The sequence below is a fragment of the Citrus sinensis genome, chromosome 8, assembly GCF_022201045.2.
Source record: "Citrus sinensis cultivar Valencia sweet orange chromosome 8, DVS_A1.0, whole genome shotgun sequence".
Lineage (NCBI taxonomy): Eukaryota > Viridiplantae > Streptophyta > Magnoliopsida > Sapindales > Rutaceae > Citrus > Citrus sinensis.
Window position 1 is genome coordinate 25698127 of NC_068563.1, and position 18221 is coordinate 25716347.

Sequence of the window (18221 nt, forward strand, 5' to 3'; positions counted from 1 at the left end):
AGTTTATACATAAATAATGCGTTATCAATCAATAACTCTTATTCTAACACCAATTATTGGTGAGATAATTTCACAACACCAATTAATAGATGACACAACAAATACCACGCCACATCATAAACTTTTTTTTTTTTTGGGGGTTGCATAAGTTGTATCATAAGAAATTTGGAAAATAAATCAATGGAAAATTTATGATCAAATTCTAATTTAACAAAAAATACTAAAAACATTGTTATTGTCATTAGTGACATAGCCAAAAAAATTGTTTTAACTGGGATATATTCAACTTATAATACACATTATGAATATAGCTTAACTGATTATGAAGGTATTTTGCATAGTTCAAATAATAATAGAGTGAGGTTTCTCATTCCTATCCAAAACTTTTATTTTACTTTTTTAAAAAAATACAATTTTAAAATATTCAAATAACAATATATGACACATACCTATATTATATTATTTTTTAGTGATAAATTTATAGATTTTTATTGATTACCATTGTCCCTACAAGGTTTGTATAAGCAGAAGAAGAAGAAAAGGAAGGGGGGAAAAAAAGAGAAACTTTTATATTTTTATTGTTCCATGATTTTTAATTATTATTTAGTTTTGTTAAATTTCTTTTGTGTACATTTATGTGTGGCTAATTCATGTTTGTACGATTATAATAACTAATGAATAATAAACTTTTTAATTTTTCTTTAATGAGGATTAAATTTCAAACTCTTTAAACTAGACTTATTCAATATTACGCTTCAAATTTTTTCAAAACCAGCTGGCGCCCATGCCCTAATTAGTCCAATACTGACTCCAACAGTGAATAGTTGTCATTATTCTTCCCATTGGGCATAATAATACCACCAACCCAATTATTTTTAAAAAAATTCAGCGGTTGCAACTTGCAAAGATAGGAGTTTCCTGGAAACAAATAGAGGAAATATATTATCACAACGAAATAAATTATTACGAAATTCAAATCACCTGGGTTTGCCTTGAGGCCAAATGTAAAACCAATGTAATGTTAGGAAATTGATGGGTGAAGCAGACACGCAGCCAAAATGAAATTAAAAGAAAAATAAAGAACAAGCACAAAGAGGACACCAGGAAATTACGTGGTTCGGCTTTTAGCCTATGTCCACGGGCAAAGATAGAAGAAAAATATTTTACTAGTGAAAATGAGTTACAAGTATTGTAATATTTTAGCTCACTTCCCAAAACCGCAATACACCCAAACTCTCAAAAAACTAAAACTAAAACTTTATTATTTAAGCTCTACAAAATTCTCTGCTCTCTTAAATGCAAGAATTGCTTCTCAAAAAAACTGAATGCAGAAACGAGGAGGAGGAGCCTCCTTTTATAGCCAAAATTGGCTACTGTTCATTTAATTATTTAATTATTATTTGTTTTCTTCTTCTTTTTCGGCCTGGCACCCATTTTTCTTTCTTTCTCCATTTTTTCTTTTATTCTAGTCAAAGATGGAAGTAATGCTTTCTTCTTCAAAATGGGCGGGCCCGCCTTCTAAAAGGGTAGTGCCCACATGCCATTTTTGTCATTCTACCACTTGGAGATTTGATTAAGAACTAATCAATCTCCACACCATCCTTTCTACTTCGCCATAGTCATGTTGCCTACGTTTCTGCTAGGTCACAAGAGGATCTACTCCATACAAACTTATCAGTATTTATCGGCTTGGTCAAAACATCTACTAAGTTCTCATTCGTATGGATTTTCTGCAAATCGACACTTCCATCTTCCACTACTTCTCGAACGAAGTGATACTGTACCCCTATGGGCTTTGTCCTGAAATGAAATGCTAGATTCTTTGCAATATGCAAGGCACTCTGACTGTCACAAAACACATGAATTTTCTGTTGTTTGTGCCCGAGCTCTTCCAATAACCTTTGTATCTAAATAGCTTCCTTGTAAGTTTGTGTAACTACCATGTACTCTGCTTCTATTGTAGATAGAGCCACAACGGTCTGCAGTTTTGAAACTCAGCTTACAGCTGCTCCCGCAAGTGTAAACACATATCTAGTAGTGGATTTCCTTTTATCAAGGTCTCCTGCAAAATCTGAATCCACATAGCCCCTGATAGTAAACTCTGATCCTCCACAACATAATGCAACATCAGAGGTTCCTTTAATGTACCTCAGAATCCTCTTCACAGTTATCCAATGCTCTCCACCAGGATTCGCCATGTATCGACTAACTGCTCCCACTGCTTGTGCAATGTCTGGTCTAGTACATATCATAGCGAACATCAAATTCCCACTGTTGATGCATACGGTACTCGAGACATCTTCTTCCTACTTCATTGTTAGGACACATACTTGAGGATAATTTGAAATTAACATGAAGTGGGGTAGAAATTGGCTTACAATCGTGCATGTTGAAGCGCCGCAAGATTTTCTTCAAATTATTCTTCTGTGAAAGCCAAATCTTCTTGTTATTTTTGTCTCAGTGAATTTACATCCCTAGAATCTTATTTGCTGGTCCCAAGTCCTTCATTTCAAACTCTTTAGCCAACTGTGCCTTCAATTCTAGGATTCGATCTTTGTTTGGGCCTGCAACCAACATGTCATCCCTGTACAACAACAAAATGATGAAATCATTATCTTTAAATCTCTTGTAATATACACAATGGTCTGAACTGAGTCTGTTGTATCCAAAGCTCATGATAAAGGAATCAAATCTCATATACCAACACCTCGGCACCTGTTTGAGACCGTATATAGATTTGTTCAACCTGCAAACCAAGTTCTCCTTTCCTGTTTCTGCAAAACCTTCTAGTTGGAGCATATAAATTTCCTCTTCAAGTTCTCCATGAAGAAATGCAGTTTTCACATCTATCTACTCTAAATGTAGGTCAAATGTAGCACACATTGTCAAAACTACTCTGACTGTTGTAAGGCAAACTACCAGAGAAAATATTTCGTTGAAGTCAATACCTTCTTTTTTAGCATATCCTTTCACCACCAATCTTGCACGATACCGCTCCACTTGGTCATTACCATTACGTTTGATCTTGTAGACCCATTTGTTTCCAATAGCTTTTCTTCCATGTGGTAGTAGTACAAGTTCCCATATCTTATTCTTGTGTAGAGCTTCAATTTCTTCCTACATTACTGTCATCCACAAAGCAACATCTGAGCTATTTAAAGCTTCATGGAAAGTTGATGACTCTCCATCATCTGTTAGAAGACAGTATGCAACATTGATCTCTGTGACATACTCTGAGTACCACGCTGGTGGTCGTCTCTCAAGAGTTGACCGAAAAACTTCTAGAGCCTCGGACTCGACTGGTACTTGTTACTCGTGCTCTGGTGCTACTTCAGAAGAATCTAAATCTTCTGGATTATTTTTCATATATACCGGCACAGTCTCTGACTTTTCTTTTACAGTGCTATCATCCTCATCTCTCCTTTGCAGTTGGTCTTTTACAAAGATAACATCTTTGCTAATGATAATCTTGTGGGCAGTGGGGTCCCACAGACGATACCCCTTTACTTCATCAGCATATCCTAAGGAGATACATCTTCTAGATTTTGGATCCAGCTTTGTTCTTTCTTGGGCATTGTACATCACGTACACAGGACATCCAAATGCATGTAGGTAGGAGTAATCAGCTGGCTTTCCAGTCCACATCTCCATCGCTGTCTTCAGCTCAATTGTAACATGCAATTTTGGATGCTTCTTCCCAAAATGAATTGGGTAGACCATTAGTCCTCAACATAGCTCTTATCATTTCTGTAAGAGTCCTATTCATATGCTCTGCCACTCTATTTTGTTGAGGAGTGTATGCCACCGTGAACTGCCTCTGAATACCTTCTTGCTTACAGAAAGCAAGAAACTCACCGTTTGTATACTCTCTACCATTATCCGTCCTCAAGCACTTGATCATTTTGCTGGAATCAAGTTCCACCCGCGCTTTGTATTCTTTAAACACTGAAAATACATATGATTTTTTCTTAATTGGATACACCCAACATCTCATGGAATAACCATCAATGAAAGTCACCATATACTTTGCACCTCCCATGGACATATTCATAACTCTATGAAATGAGAGTTATTACATCAATTCTAAACTTGAATCAAGATCACTTATAGTGTAAATAAGGTATTTTTATTACATTTTGGTTATATTTTGCATAAATATTCATTTTAGTTGAGTCTTAATAAGTTTTGCTTGAATCAAAGTAATTTGTGCTCAAAACATGTGCATAATTATAAGTTTTCAGAAATTCTTAATTCATGAAGGGATGCTGAGACATTAGACTAGCAAGAGAAGGAAAGAAAATGGCCGCAAAAGAAGTAAAGCACAATCGGGAAAAGTGCAGTATTGTAACTGTTGTTAGAGCAACCAGTGCTGTAGCAATCTAGGAGCACGGAGGGAGAAAACTTAAGCTTGGGTTAACTGTAGATTTGCGATCTGCATGTTTCCTAATTTAACTCATGCACGTCCACCTACTTTTATTTACCCTAGTTTGCAGTATAAAAGGAGGGTGCGCACCACATAAAATGGCGGCAAGGAATTAACATTAGAGAAATCGAGAGGAAAAGAAGCAAACACTCAAAATTCAAGAGAACCAAGTCTGCATCAGTGAAGAATCCAACAGAGTTATTTGGATTCAATCTTCATCGTTCTTTACTTGTTTTTTTCTTTACTCTTTGATTGAACCGATGTATTTTATGACCAATATTTTGCTATTTGTTTTTCTCATTCAGAATATGAACTAGATTTGCTTGTAGTTGAGTGACAAATAATTTAATGGGTTATTGACTGTTCTTATGTGTTGTTATGTCATTACTGTAGCATTTTACTCTAGTAATTATTATTAATATAACTGTTATTTCGGTTGACCACCCATTTAATAGTTCAAGTTAAGATAGAGTCGCAAAAGGGCATGTCTTCGTGGATATTATTAGAGTATTACTTGATCTTAATTTAAATTTCCTGGATTAAGTTATCTTGAATCCCATAAGGGTTATACTTAAAGTTAAGATTTGTGACACACTAGACATAGGTGCTCACCTTGTAGGGTGGAAAGACTAAAGGGTCATAAGGCCATATCATAAGTAGATTAGCAACTGGTCATTGCTAATATATTTAAGGGTATGAGAGTTCCAATACGCGACAGCTGAGGAAACAGATTAATTCTACCCAGTGCTGCAGCATTTGCCGTAACAACTGGTGTTAACTTGATGAAAAACAGTCAGCCCATAAGGAGAGTTTGATCATTCAACTACCATAATCTCAATTGAATCTTAAACACATTTAATTTAGTTTATTTCATTACAGTATTGTTTTACTTTATTCTCTTACAATCATCAATTACGATAGAACCCACTTTACGTTTGTTAACTTTGAACTTAAGTTAATTTGTACTATTGTGACTACTATAGCATTTCAAGTAACATCAATCCATGTGGAGACGATCTTGAATATTCATCATTTTATTACTTGTTGTGTATACTTGCACATTGGCATTAGTAGCATTTGATTATAAAATTAACCAACACATATCCGGCGATTCCCAAACATCAGAATGAATCAAGTCTAAAATGCATTTACTTCTAGTAATAGATCTACTGAACTTTAATATATCTTGCTTACTTAGACACATTTAATTTAGTTTATTTCATTACGGTATTGTTTTACTTTATTCTCTTACAATCATCAATTACGATAGAACCCACTTTACGTTTGTTAACTTTGGACTTAAGTTAGTTTGTACTATTGTGACTATTATAGCATTTCAAGTAACATCAATCCCTGTGGAGGCGATCTTGAATATTCATCACTTTATTACTTGTTGTGTATACTTGCACATTGGCATTAATAGCATTTGATTATAAAATTAACCAACACATATCCGGCGATTCCCAAACATCAGAATGAATCAAGTCTAGAATGCATTTACTTCTAGTAATAGATCTATTGAACTTTAATCTATCTTGCTTACTTGTAACACAATGCTCGCAAAATGGTAAACTTACCAATTTGAGCTCTGGAAGCAATTTTCGCTCACAGAGAATCTTCAAACCTTGTTCTGACATGTGGCCAAGTTTGAGATGCCACATTATCGTTGACTCTTCTCCATTTGATGCGACACACGCATCAGCCTCCTGTAGTGTTTCTTCTTTAAGCATGAATACATTAACACTGATCTTTTCCGCCTTCATCAATACAAGTGCGCTTTTAACAATATTCATAATTTCATTCTCCACATGAGTTTTGTACCCATGATTATCCATTTGTCCCAAAGACAATAGATTTTTCTTCAGGCCATTGACATGTCATACCTTCCCAATTGTGTGAATTGTACCATCAAATATTTTAATTTTGATAGTACCAATTCCAGCGATCTCCAAGGCATGATCATTACCCATATATACAGATCCTCCTGAGATAGGTTCATGAAACCATTCTCTCCGAGAGGTTATGTGCTAGGTAGCTCCTGAGTCTATGAGCCAGACGTTAAATAGCCGTTTTCTGCCTTCTGAAACAGTTGTTGCCTCGTTATAGATAATTTCGCCATCATCCGAGGTACTTGCTACACACCCCTGAGTATTTGATAACTCAGGTTCTTTGCCTTCGCTTCTCTTCTGGTTACTCCAACACTCTTTCTTAACGTGTCATTTCTTGCCACAATTGTAGCATTTAACATTCTTCTTACTTCTGGATTTTGATCTATCATGATTATGACTCCCACTGGGGCCATGTTCCATTGATCTCCCTCTCGTCACCGATAGCGCTTCTGCTTGCTGCGAACTTGCTTGTTTGTTTTTCTTATTTTTTCGCATGCTCTCCTCATTTAATACGAAGGCTGCAACATCGTCGAAAACCAGACTGTCTGCTAGATTGTTGTTCGTCAGGTTGATGATGAGTTGATCATACGAATCTGGTAAACTTTGAAGTAGAAGTTCTGCACGTTCATTTTCCTCTATATTATGACCCAACGATGTGAGTTGTGAAAATAAAGTCTTCAAGGTGTTGATGTGGTCGGTCATCGTTGTAGATTCCGTCATTCGAAGAGTATAAAGTTTCCTCTTTAAGAAGATTTTGTTGTGTAGTGACTTGGCCTCGTACAATTTTGTGAGAGTATCTCATATTTCCTTCGCTGAATTTTTCTCTGGCACACTGGATAATACTCCATCCACAAGTACCAAGTGTAGATCAGAAATGGCGTTGCCATCTATCTCGTTCCACTTGTTATCAGTTATCTCCATGAGCCTTTCTCCAATTACTGCCAAGCAATTATTTTTCCTCAATACAGCTTTCATCTTCATTTTCCACAATGAAAAATTATTTCTGTTAAACTTCTCAATTTCATACTTTACCAACATTTTGTTGATAAATACCGCGCACAAGTTAGTGTACCACCTTAAATAATTGTGAGTATGTGTGAGAATGCACACCAGGAAAGTTCTCAGGAAAGACTGGAGGGGTCACAATGGTCCCACTTAAAACCCAGACTCCTTAGACTCTTATCGCCTTTGTGACATAACTTTTCTAGACATGTACAAAACCACACAGTTGCTTTACTCACACCACTATTCCTTGCTTTACACCACAAAATTCTTGGATTGCTCCCACCGTTTCTCGTGAACAATACCGTATATATGAACAATGTCGTATAGTGAACAGTGCCCGACTCCAAAGAATACAGCCAATAGCTCTGATACCACTGTTAGGAAATTAATGGGTGAAGCAGACACATAGCTAAAATGAAATTTGAAGAAAAATAAAGAACAAACACAAAGAGGACACCAGAAAATTACGTTGTTCGGCTTTTAGCCTACGTCCACGGGCGAAGACAGAAGAAAAATATTTTATTAGTGAAAAAGAGTTACAAGTATTGTAATATTTTAACTTACTTTCCAAAACCTTAATACACTCAAACTCTCAAAACACTAAAACAAGAGCTTTATTATTTAAGCTCTACAAAATTCTATGCTCTCTTAAATGCAGGAATTGCTTCTCAAAAAAACTGAATGCAGAAACAAGGAGGAGCCTCCTTTTATAGCCAAAACTGGTTATTGTTCATTTAATTATTATTTGTTTTCTTCTTCTTTTTCGGCCTGACACCCATTTTTCCTTCTTTCTCCATTTTTTCTTTTGTTCTAGTCAAAGACGGAAGTAATGCTTTCTTCTTCAAAATGGGCGGGCCCGTCTTCTAGAAGGGTGGTACTCACATGCCATTTTTGTCATGTAAGACAACGAACTACAGGGATTTGCTGCATTTTTTAACTTGAAAAGTATGGCTCACAAAGGATAAAAAACGAAAAAAAATCATTGATGTAGGGGTAATGTGTTGATATGTTTATATATTTAAGATATAAAACTTGTATTACAAATAATGTATCATCAATTAATAATTGTCATGTATTTGTAAACAATTGAATTTTTATACCTTTATTAGTGAGTTAATTTAACACTACTAATATATAGATGACATGTCAGATACCACTTCATTACAAATTTGGTATCTGAATTCCAACCCTTGAAAATAAATTACATAGGCAACAATCTATTAGCCACGTGGCTTCCGAGAGTGAAATTGTTTTATATTGTGCGCAAAAGGGCCATTTGTTTTTATCTGTGGCCACCTGCTCGCAATTACGGAATTTGTATGCACCAAATAGTTCACAAAGATAAAGACAGACAAATTTAACGTGGTTCAGTAAGAATGCATATGTCTATAGAGGTAAGAGAAAATAATAATTTTATTATCAATTAATAGAGTATAAATTTAAGTAAAAAAATCTAATTTCTTAAGTATTCAAATACACCCTGTACTCTTAAACACTATTAAAGAAAATAATCTTCCAAAGACAAATTCTCTCACACCTCTCAAATGTACATACTGAGCACCCTTTCACAAGCATTTTTAAGCGGTCATTTGCACGTCCTACAACTCTCTTTGCACTTTCTTAGAGAACTTATCACATAAGCTCTCGCACTCCACATTTTGGGATGGTCTCAAATGGCAAATTACTTTTCTAGCCAAAGCTTACCATGCATGCAATGGCAAAAAGTCCTTAAAAATGGTTCAATGACTTTCAAATTCTTCAAATTTAATAGCTTTGGTGCCAAAATTCAGAAGTTGCGTGCTAGCCACGTTGCCACGCATTGCTCAATATTTTGCTTTTTATGCACTTGGGAATCTACATCAGAAAACTTTTTTTTTTCGTTCCATAAATAATTGTTGTAATGAGGAATTTGGAAAAATAAAGCAGCGAAAAATTTATTATCAAATTCTATTTTAATGCGAAATACTAAAATCATTATTTTTTGTTATTATCTTTTCCACTCAGCATGATGATACCACCAACCCATTTATTTGAAAAAACAACAATGCTATATTAAGCAAGCATTGTATTACACTTAGGAAACCTTGGGTTGCAAACAGAGTTTTAATAGGAGTTTTCTTCAAGCAAAAAGAGGAAAATCATAGATTTATTCATGAATTGATCACAAACGCATTGCTCAACATTTTGCTTTTTGTGGACTTAGAAATCTACATCACAGACTTTCTTTTTTTGGATTGGTTTGCATAAATAATTGTTGTACAATGAGGAATTTGGAAAATAAATCAGCGGAAAAAAATTATTATCAAATTCTTATTTAACATGAAATACTAAAAATATTGCTTTTTGTTAATATTATCTTTTCCACTTAGCCTAATGATACCACCAACCCATTTATTTAAAAAATAATAATTATATATATATATATTAAGTAAGCATTTTATCACTATTTGAAAAAACAATAATGCTATGTTGAGTAAGCATTGTAGCACTACTTTAGTGTTGCAAACGGAGTTTTAACAGGAGTTTTCTTGAAGGAAAACGACAGATTCATTTATGAGCTGATCAAAAAGCCATATCAATTGCATTTTCGCTTGAGGCTAAATGTAAAAGAAATATTAAGAGAGCCCAAGATTGTGTATAAATAGCCATGACATAATTGAGGACTTGAAGAATCCCATGTAATAGTTTCATTTTCCTAATAATTTGAGCAATTAATATAGATCTCATGTATACACTCCTTGAAAAATTCTTAATTATGGCCCTTATCTGCTTTCTTCACTGCCGGCGACATGCTATTTCACAAGATTATCAATATCATTACCAAGCAACAGTAATGTCTTTGTTCCTCCTGAATTGTTACCGAGTCCAGTACCGCATGGCTGCATCCACCACTACTAAGGTTGCTGCTGATCAAACGATTATTAGGCGATCTGCCAATTACTAGCCATCTATTTGGGGTTCTGATTATAATCTGTCACTTGAGAGTAAATATAAGGTACATAATTATTTAATTTACTTAATCTGTTTGCAATTAGTTCGTTTAAATATACCCACGTATCTAATAAAATAACAAATGATTTGATTTAATTATATCACGCAGGGAGAATCTTATGTCAAAAGAGAGGAAAAGCTGAGGAAAGAAGCGAGGGCGATGCTACAGCAGGATGATCATAAAGTGGTGGTGGATTTTGATCCTCTACACCTACTTGAGCTCATTGATACTCTGCAAAGACTTGGATTATCTTATCACTTGAGGATGAAAACAAAAGAACTCTGGTTAGGATATACAATAAGAATACTAATAATCACAGCAATTATAAACAAAAACAAGAAAGTTTATATGCTGTAGCACTCAAATTCAGACTCCTAAGGCATCATGGTTATGATATACCTGCGAAGGGTACGCATGGATGCATGCAACTTTTGTCTAATAATATCTATACAGAAAAATTTGACAGAAACAGTGATAAGCCAATGTTGGTTTACTCAATTGAAAAACAATGTAAGTGGCTGGCACTGATTTATCACTGTTTTTGACTATGCTCGGTCACTTTAGCATTTGTCCACAACTTTTCCTTCTGTCCTCGTGGATCTTAAAAGAATTCATTCCGATTCTTTGTTCTAGATTATCTAATTAATAATATGAGACGCATGCATGTGTGCGCAAGTAATTGTAGAAACGTTTTCCTGTTTCAAGGATGAGAAGAGGAGCTTTAAGTTATCATGCCTCGGTGACGATTGCAAAGGAATTTTAGCTCTGTCTGAAGCTGCGTATCTCTTGGTAGAAGGAGAAAGCAATATCTTTCGTGGTGCTATAAATTCCACCACTACATACCTCAAAGAATACGTAGTCAACCATAATAATAATGAAAATAATGATGGATATTTCTGTACATTAGTGACTCATGCCCTGGAACTTCCACTACATTGGAGGATGCAAAGATTGGAGACAAGGTGGTTCACTGATGTATGCAAGATCGGACCCAAGACGAAATCTTTCTTGCTCGAGCTTGCTAAACTTGACTTTAATATTGTGCAAGCTGCACGCCAAGAGGATCTCAAATATGTGTCCAAGGTAAGAATCTAGATATATAATCTTATTAGAGTCCTTCTCATAAAGTGCGGACTCACCGTTCTACAACCTTGTAAACAAATTTTGTGTCGTAACAGAGCTCATGTATAGCCTCTTTATATGATTTGTAAACATATGGACATCCGCACTCAAAAATGATCAAGTCTAACTGAGCATGATATATGTAACTTATTTAATTTCATGCTAATTGATTATGTGTCAGGTGGTGGAAGAAAACAAGACTTGTGGAGAAGTTGAATTTTGCAAGAGATAGATTAATGGAGAATTTCTTCTGGACCGTGGGGGTGATATTCGCTGATGTTTATGATGTCTATGAGACCTTGGATGAACTTGAGCTATTCACTGATGCAGTTGAAGGATACTTTTATCTATTATAGTTATTTTTATCATCCGTATGATTATTTGTGGAACATGATTTAGTGAGCAATAATGATCATCCGATAATAAGTACTTGAACACATAATATAATTTTATGATTCCTAATGAATACTAAAGTTGTGGATTAATCAGATAAAATTATGTATAATATCGCCTAACACAAGGTGAGCAAGTCGTCTACTAAATTATTACTTGTGAATTTATATATTTGTACATCTATCTTGTTTTAATTGAGCTATATTACATTCTTAGCAACTTAGCATGGACTCGCACATTCAATAAATTAATATTTCTGATATTAATTGCAATAATGAATATATTAGATGGGACGCCACTACAATAGAGCAATTTCCGTACTATATGAATCTGGGCTTTCATGCTCTCCATAATTCCATAAATGGAATGGCTTTTGATGCTCTTAGAGATGAAGGAGCTGGCATGATTATTTCTTATCTTAAGTAAGCAGTACTAGTAAACTAAACCTTTTATTTTAATTAAGGGAGATTATTCTCCAATCACCTTAAGAATATCAAAAGTGCAAATAGCTGCTTTGAGTTTCTAATATTAGCTCCACAAGATCGCAAGTTTTAATTTTATAAAAGAATATTTTGGCCCCCCAATTTTACCATATGTTTTTCATTTTTAACATAAATTAATTTGCTACATTAGACTATTTAATGGTGGCTACTGAGTTAGTGGTGCAGAGATATTATTAGAAACTTATTGGCAGACAAGCATAATAATTACAGAGCACATGCAAAAATACAATGATGACATGCAATAATGACTTTTGACATGCAATGATGATTTTTGAAATAGACATAATAATTACCACCAACCCAATTACTACCCTCCTTCATTTATTTTCCTCACATCCGACAACTACTATCCTTCTTCATTTATTTTCGTATGACTTTCTCTTATAATTGTTATAATAACTTGTGTATTTATATCATTGTAAAATAGACGGTAAATGATGAATAAAAATCATTTTCTTTCCTTTGGCTTTTTAATAAAACTTGTAGTCTTTAATTATACTTTTAATGCTCTTGAAGTGGTTAGGATTATTTTTCCTTTAATTAATTTAATTTATGCTTTTTTTATTTGATATTATCTCATATTATATTAATTAATTCGATATATAAAAATAAAACTTTCACTAGGCAGATATACGTAAAGCATATTTAGTGGAGGCATGGTACAATAGCGACTACATGCCAACTCTCCAAGAATATTTGGAAAATGCTTGTATTTCAATATCAGCACATGTAATTATAATCCATGCATATGATTTTTCAGCAAATCCAATAACAAAGGAGGCCTAGGAATACTTGCAAGATTATCCCAATATAATTTGTTTTTCATCAATTATTCTACGACTTGCAAGCGATTTGGGAATATCATCGGTACAATTAATTAATTTTTAATATTACTTGTGTTATGGAAAATATTTCATATTCGCTGAGAACACAATTATATTCTTATTACTAGTCTAGGAATTGTCATCAGCAATATAGGATATTCTCCATAACAAATTGTAGTACCCACGATCTGATTTTTAGATGATCGATTAATTGTTAATGTAGTTTGTAATAGATGCTGATTTAATTAATTATTAGGATGAGCTAAAGAGAGGAGATGTTCCTAAATCAATTCAATGTCACATGCACGAAATTTGGAGTTTTAGAGGGGAGGCTCGTGAAGATATACTAGATTTGATTGCTGAGACATGGAATCAGATGAACAGTGATCGATTTGGAAACGTGCATTGCTTTTCCGACGTTTTTGTTGGGATTACAATGAATTCGGCGAGGATAGCTCTATGCATGTACCAATTTGGAGATGGACACGGTGTTCAAGAAAATACTAAGGATTGTGTATTCTCTTTACTGATTGATCTCATTCCTTAATTATGTCAACGTAGCATTACTCATGATAAGGATTTTGTTTTAAGTGTGTGCAGTCGCGTTCTAGATTTCCTAAATCTTGACATCCCAGCAGTTGCACAAGGTACATCATCGCGGTCACCAAATCATTCCTTATAATAAATAAATAAATGTTGTTTGGGTTTCCAACCTCATTATTGTTTTCGTAGTATTATATAAAATTATTTTAAGGATGTTGTGTGTAAATTGAGCAATGATATATCACGCGAGATACTGTCTACATATTGTATTTTTGTCATTTGATATAAATGCCCATACATACATTTATGCGTACGTACATACATATATTTATATATTGATAATGAGGTTGTTGAGAACTCTTAGATTTAAGCGTTTTAATCTCTATCATTCATTTAATATACTGGATAAAAATTAATTAATTAAAAGATAACAGGTAAACTTCAAGTTGCACATAAATACAGATTTTTTAATTTTTAATTAATTAATGACAGAAAAATTCTACTATGTTGGGATAAGAATCCCACGATCAATAATGGGATTATTGGATTTAAATATTAGAAACTTCACTCTTATATTAATTTTAATGGATAAGTAATTATATAACTAGTAATTTACAAGTTGCAGTATTTCATCATATTATAAATTAACTTTTTATCTAATCAATTCATAATTACTTTTAAGTCACTAAAAAAAAGAAAAAATACAAATAATTTTGAAATTAAAATTATTATGTACTACCTATAATAGCATTAAAATAAATGTAATTAACAGGTAATGTTATTTTAATAATACTTTATACAAAGATATTTCATAAGGTCTTAATAATAATTTATTGTATGAATTTAATTATAAAACCATTAATACTTAAACAATAATGATCATAGAAGGCATTATAATAAATTATTTGATCTATGTTTTATTAATGATATTATAGGATACTATATGAGTCACAACAAATGGGAAATATTTTATTCAATAACCATAATTGAAAAATACATATGTGTATATAACTACATGATGGCTTGCATATGTACTTTTAGAGTTAGGTTATTTTAATTTAATTTAATTTTTTAACAAAAAATATAAACTATTAATTTCATGCAATTCAATGGTGAATGATATAATATCCTAAAATGTTGTTTTGTCTTTCAATATCAACCTTTAGATGGTGAGAGATTAATTGCTCAAATTTTGTATCAAAATATTAAGTTTGAATATCCTAAACCGTGTTTTTATAATGAAAATATGAAATTATAAAAAAAAATTATCATTATTTCCTATGTAAATATTATTGAAGGTAATATTTTATGTATCATTATCATTAATTATTATAATAATTGTAATGATTCTTAATAACGTAAAATTTATAATTGCAATAAAAGGATATAAGTAAAATAATCTTAGGTGATTCATAAATTAAAACTAATTAGGAATAGATGTAAGATTTAACTTTTATGAAATTAACAAAGTGAAATTTGAAAATAAAATGAAAATATATAAGTTTGTGAAACTTAGAATTTATAAGGTTAGGATAATTTTCTACCATGTAAGAATATTAATTGTAAGTTTGCAACATAAACTATAATTTTATGGAATAGGTATGCTAAATAGGTGTTAAAAATAATATATACTTTATTATCAATTATACAATGTTTGTTGATTGTATATAAAATAATGGGTATTTTCATATGTGCTATCAAATTTTATTAAAACATGAGTAGTCAAATACTTTTTAGCTTCTCACCCATGAGTTTATTGATACAATTTATGACTTTCACTTAAATATATGTATTTAGTTCTATCTTTTATTGGCGTTACACCATATATAAAATTTATAATTGCAATTTATTTACTTGATTTTTGTTAGAAAATCTGTTAGCTATTATATCTTATATATTTAATAGTAATAGATTTTGAAACATTTATGTTAAAAAAATTTATCACATTACAAATTTAGAGGAGGGTGAAATGAGATTTTTTTAAATAAAACACACTATTTAAGTAAAATTATTTCAAACTATAAGGGTGATCACAATTATTTTAAAAAAATTCTCTACTCCCTTAAATCCTTAGCGAACCTGTTACAATTATCTTTAAATTATTTATATTTTTTATGCAAATATTGTGTACTATTGATTAAATATAATGGTACACAATTGAAATATTATTGATGTTTTAATGTAATTAGTATTATTTTATTTTTTACTTTATTCCTAACTTTAATATAGTCAGGAATCGTTGATTGGAACAATTCTCTCTCTCTCTCTCTCTCTCTCTCTCTCTCTCTCTCTCTCTCTCTCTCTCTCTCTATATATATATATATATATATATTTATTTATTAAAGACCAATATACTCTAAATCTTAAATTCCTCTTTGTTCTTCAAAATTCTTCCTGAACAATCGTATTGAGACTGCCTTGGTGTCTAAATACCGAAACCTATGCCGCAAGACCTAAGACTATCGCTTCTTCTATCATTAGAATTTGTTGAGAAGGGAAAAGGCATAAGCTTACTTCAGTCTGTTTGATGATTACTCGATCAATCATCATTCTTAAATCTCTAAATAATTATTCCTTCGTCAAATTTTATCTGAATCTTTCTTTGCTGATTTGGTTGTCATTTTCTAAATGCCTCACGTACCTTAATTTTCTTTCAACTCATGTTCTCAAGTAAAAGTTAAGACCACAACCAAATTAGTAGTTTAATTTTTTCTGCGTACACGTGATTAATTTTGCTGGTAGCTAGAAGTCTATCTAGGCAGCTTCCAAAAGCTTAATTTTAATCAAAGAAGTCAAAGTTGGAATGCTTCAGTTATTTAAATTATGCCACATTATTTTTCTCACTTTCCTTCTCTTGTATATCATCATTTTTTTTTTAAACATTTTGATAAATCCTTCTCTACCTGTTCGTTTCATATTATCTCTTTCGTCCAATATTCCATCATGTTTCTCTGGTTAATATTACGAAATACAACAATCAAATGTTGTTTAAAGATAGGAGAAAACCATGCTTAAAAAAAAAAAAGAATTGTGAGATCTAAAGTCTGCTCTTTTCATGAGAGCTTGACACGTGGGAGAGCAACCCTCCCACCAAATGCAAATATAGTATAGAGGAATTTTATAATATATTAGAAGTAATACAACCAACTAACGTGTGTATGATTTATATAATTAAATTTAATATAATCACTATTTACATAATTTTTTAAAATAAATACATATATGTTATCGCATCATTTGCTTGTTGTATAGTTGACATGATAACTCTAATGTATTCTATAAAATATTATAGATACTAAACTTATGAGTTTGAAAATAAATGAATCACTTGTCTACAATATTACTCCCTACGGGGTGGATTAGATTTTTCAATTTTGTATGACTTAATTATTTAGCAACAAAGTGAATTCCTCAAAAACACACTACAACATAAAAGACTTTTAATGACCTTTAGAATATCCCATCATACGGTTAAGATGGCATAAACTAGTACGCCGTTGATTCATAAGCCGTAGAAAGTCATATACTTTCAATGGCATAATTTTATAGTCGTTGATGTTGCCATTAAGAACGATATAAGGCAAGAAAAACATGTCGTTATTAATTACGTTAACAACATTTATATCTTTCCGTTATACTAAACTTTACAATTACTTTGGAAATGTAGTGTGAAACTGACTTTTTTTTTTCATGAAGCGATATATTCTCAATTAATTATTTTTTTCCTTACCTTCACATATATATAATTATAAAGTACATACGTTTACACAACACATAATCTCATTCATCACCATTTAGTTTGATAAAAAAAAAAAAGGAATTATACAATGAATTCTTAATAAACAATTTCGCAATACTTTTTATTTTAACTTGTTTGAGTCAATACAGGAAAAAAGATATTAATGAAGTTATTACATTTAAAAATAATATTTACAAAGACTTGAAGTTCACTATCCTAGAAATATATATTATTGTTCCTCTTTCTTTAAAAAATGATTAATTCTTTTCTTTCCAAAGACTCGCAACAACATTAAATAAAACCTTTGCATACTAAAAAAAATAATTAGACTAATACATGATAATAATATAACCTTCAACTGAATTTTTTTGTAAAAACTTGTACCAATTCGAAGTACATATTGCAAAATGGTACCTTTTTTGAGATTTCATTTCATCAATTAATTCATAGTTGACACTTGACGACACCAGTCGCTCAACTATTCTTCTTGTTGATTGTTCTTTAGCCATATATGTACTATATAATAAAGAAAACAAAAAAAAAATTGTAAAGCTAAAATGTTGAAAAAACCAATTAGACATAATATTCTTAATGGTAAAATAATAAAAATATAGGGTTTAACCAAAAACAAAAGTTAAATTGATTGATTTACTGTCTGCGCTCTTCTTCAAATGAGATTAAAATAAATTAACTATCTATTGTGGTTCTCAAAGTAAAGGATTTTGGAGGATTGATACCACGAGGATTTGATAAATAAATTTAAACCAAATTGATGATTGATTAAACAA

The 18221-nt window shown here is 32.0% G+C and overlaps 1 pseudogene; it reads left to right on the forward strand.

Moving 5' to 3' along the window:
- The first annotated feature begins 10071 nt into the window (after window positions 1-10071).
- Window positions 10072-13698, forward strand: LOC102622292 (gamma-terpinene synthase, chloroplastic-like; annotated as a pseudogene).
- The last annotated feature ends 4523 nt before the right edge of the window (window positions 13699-18221 follow it).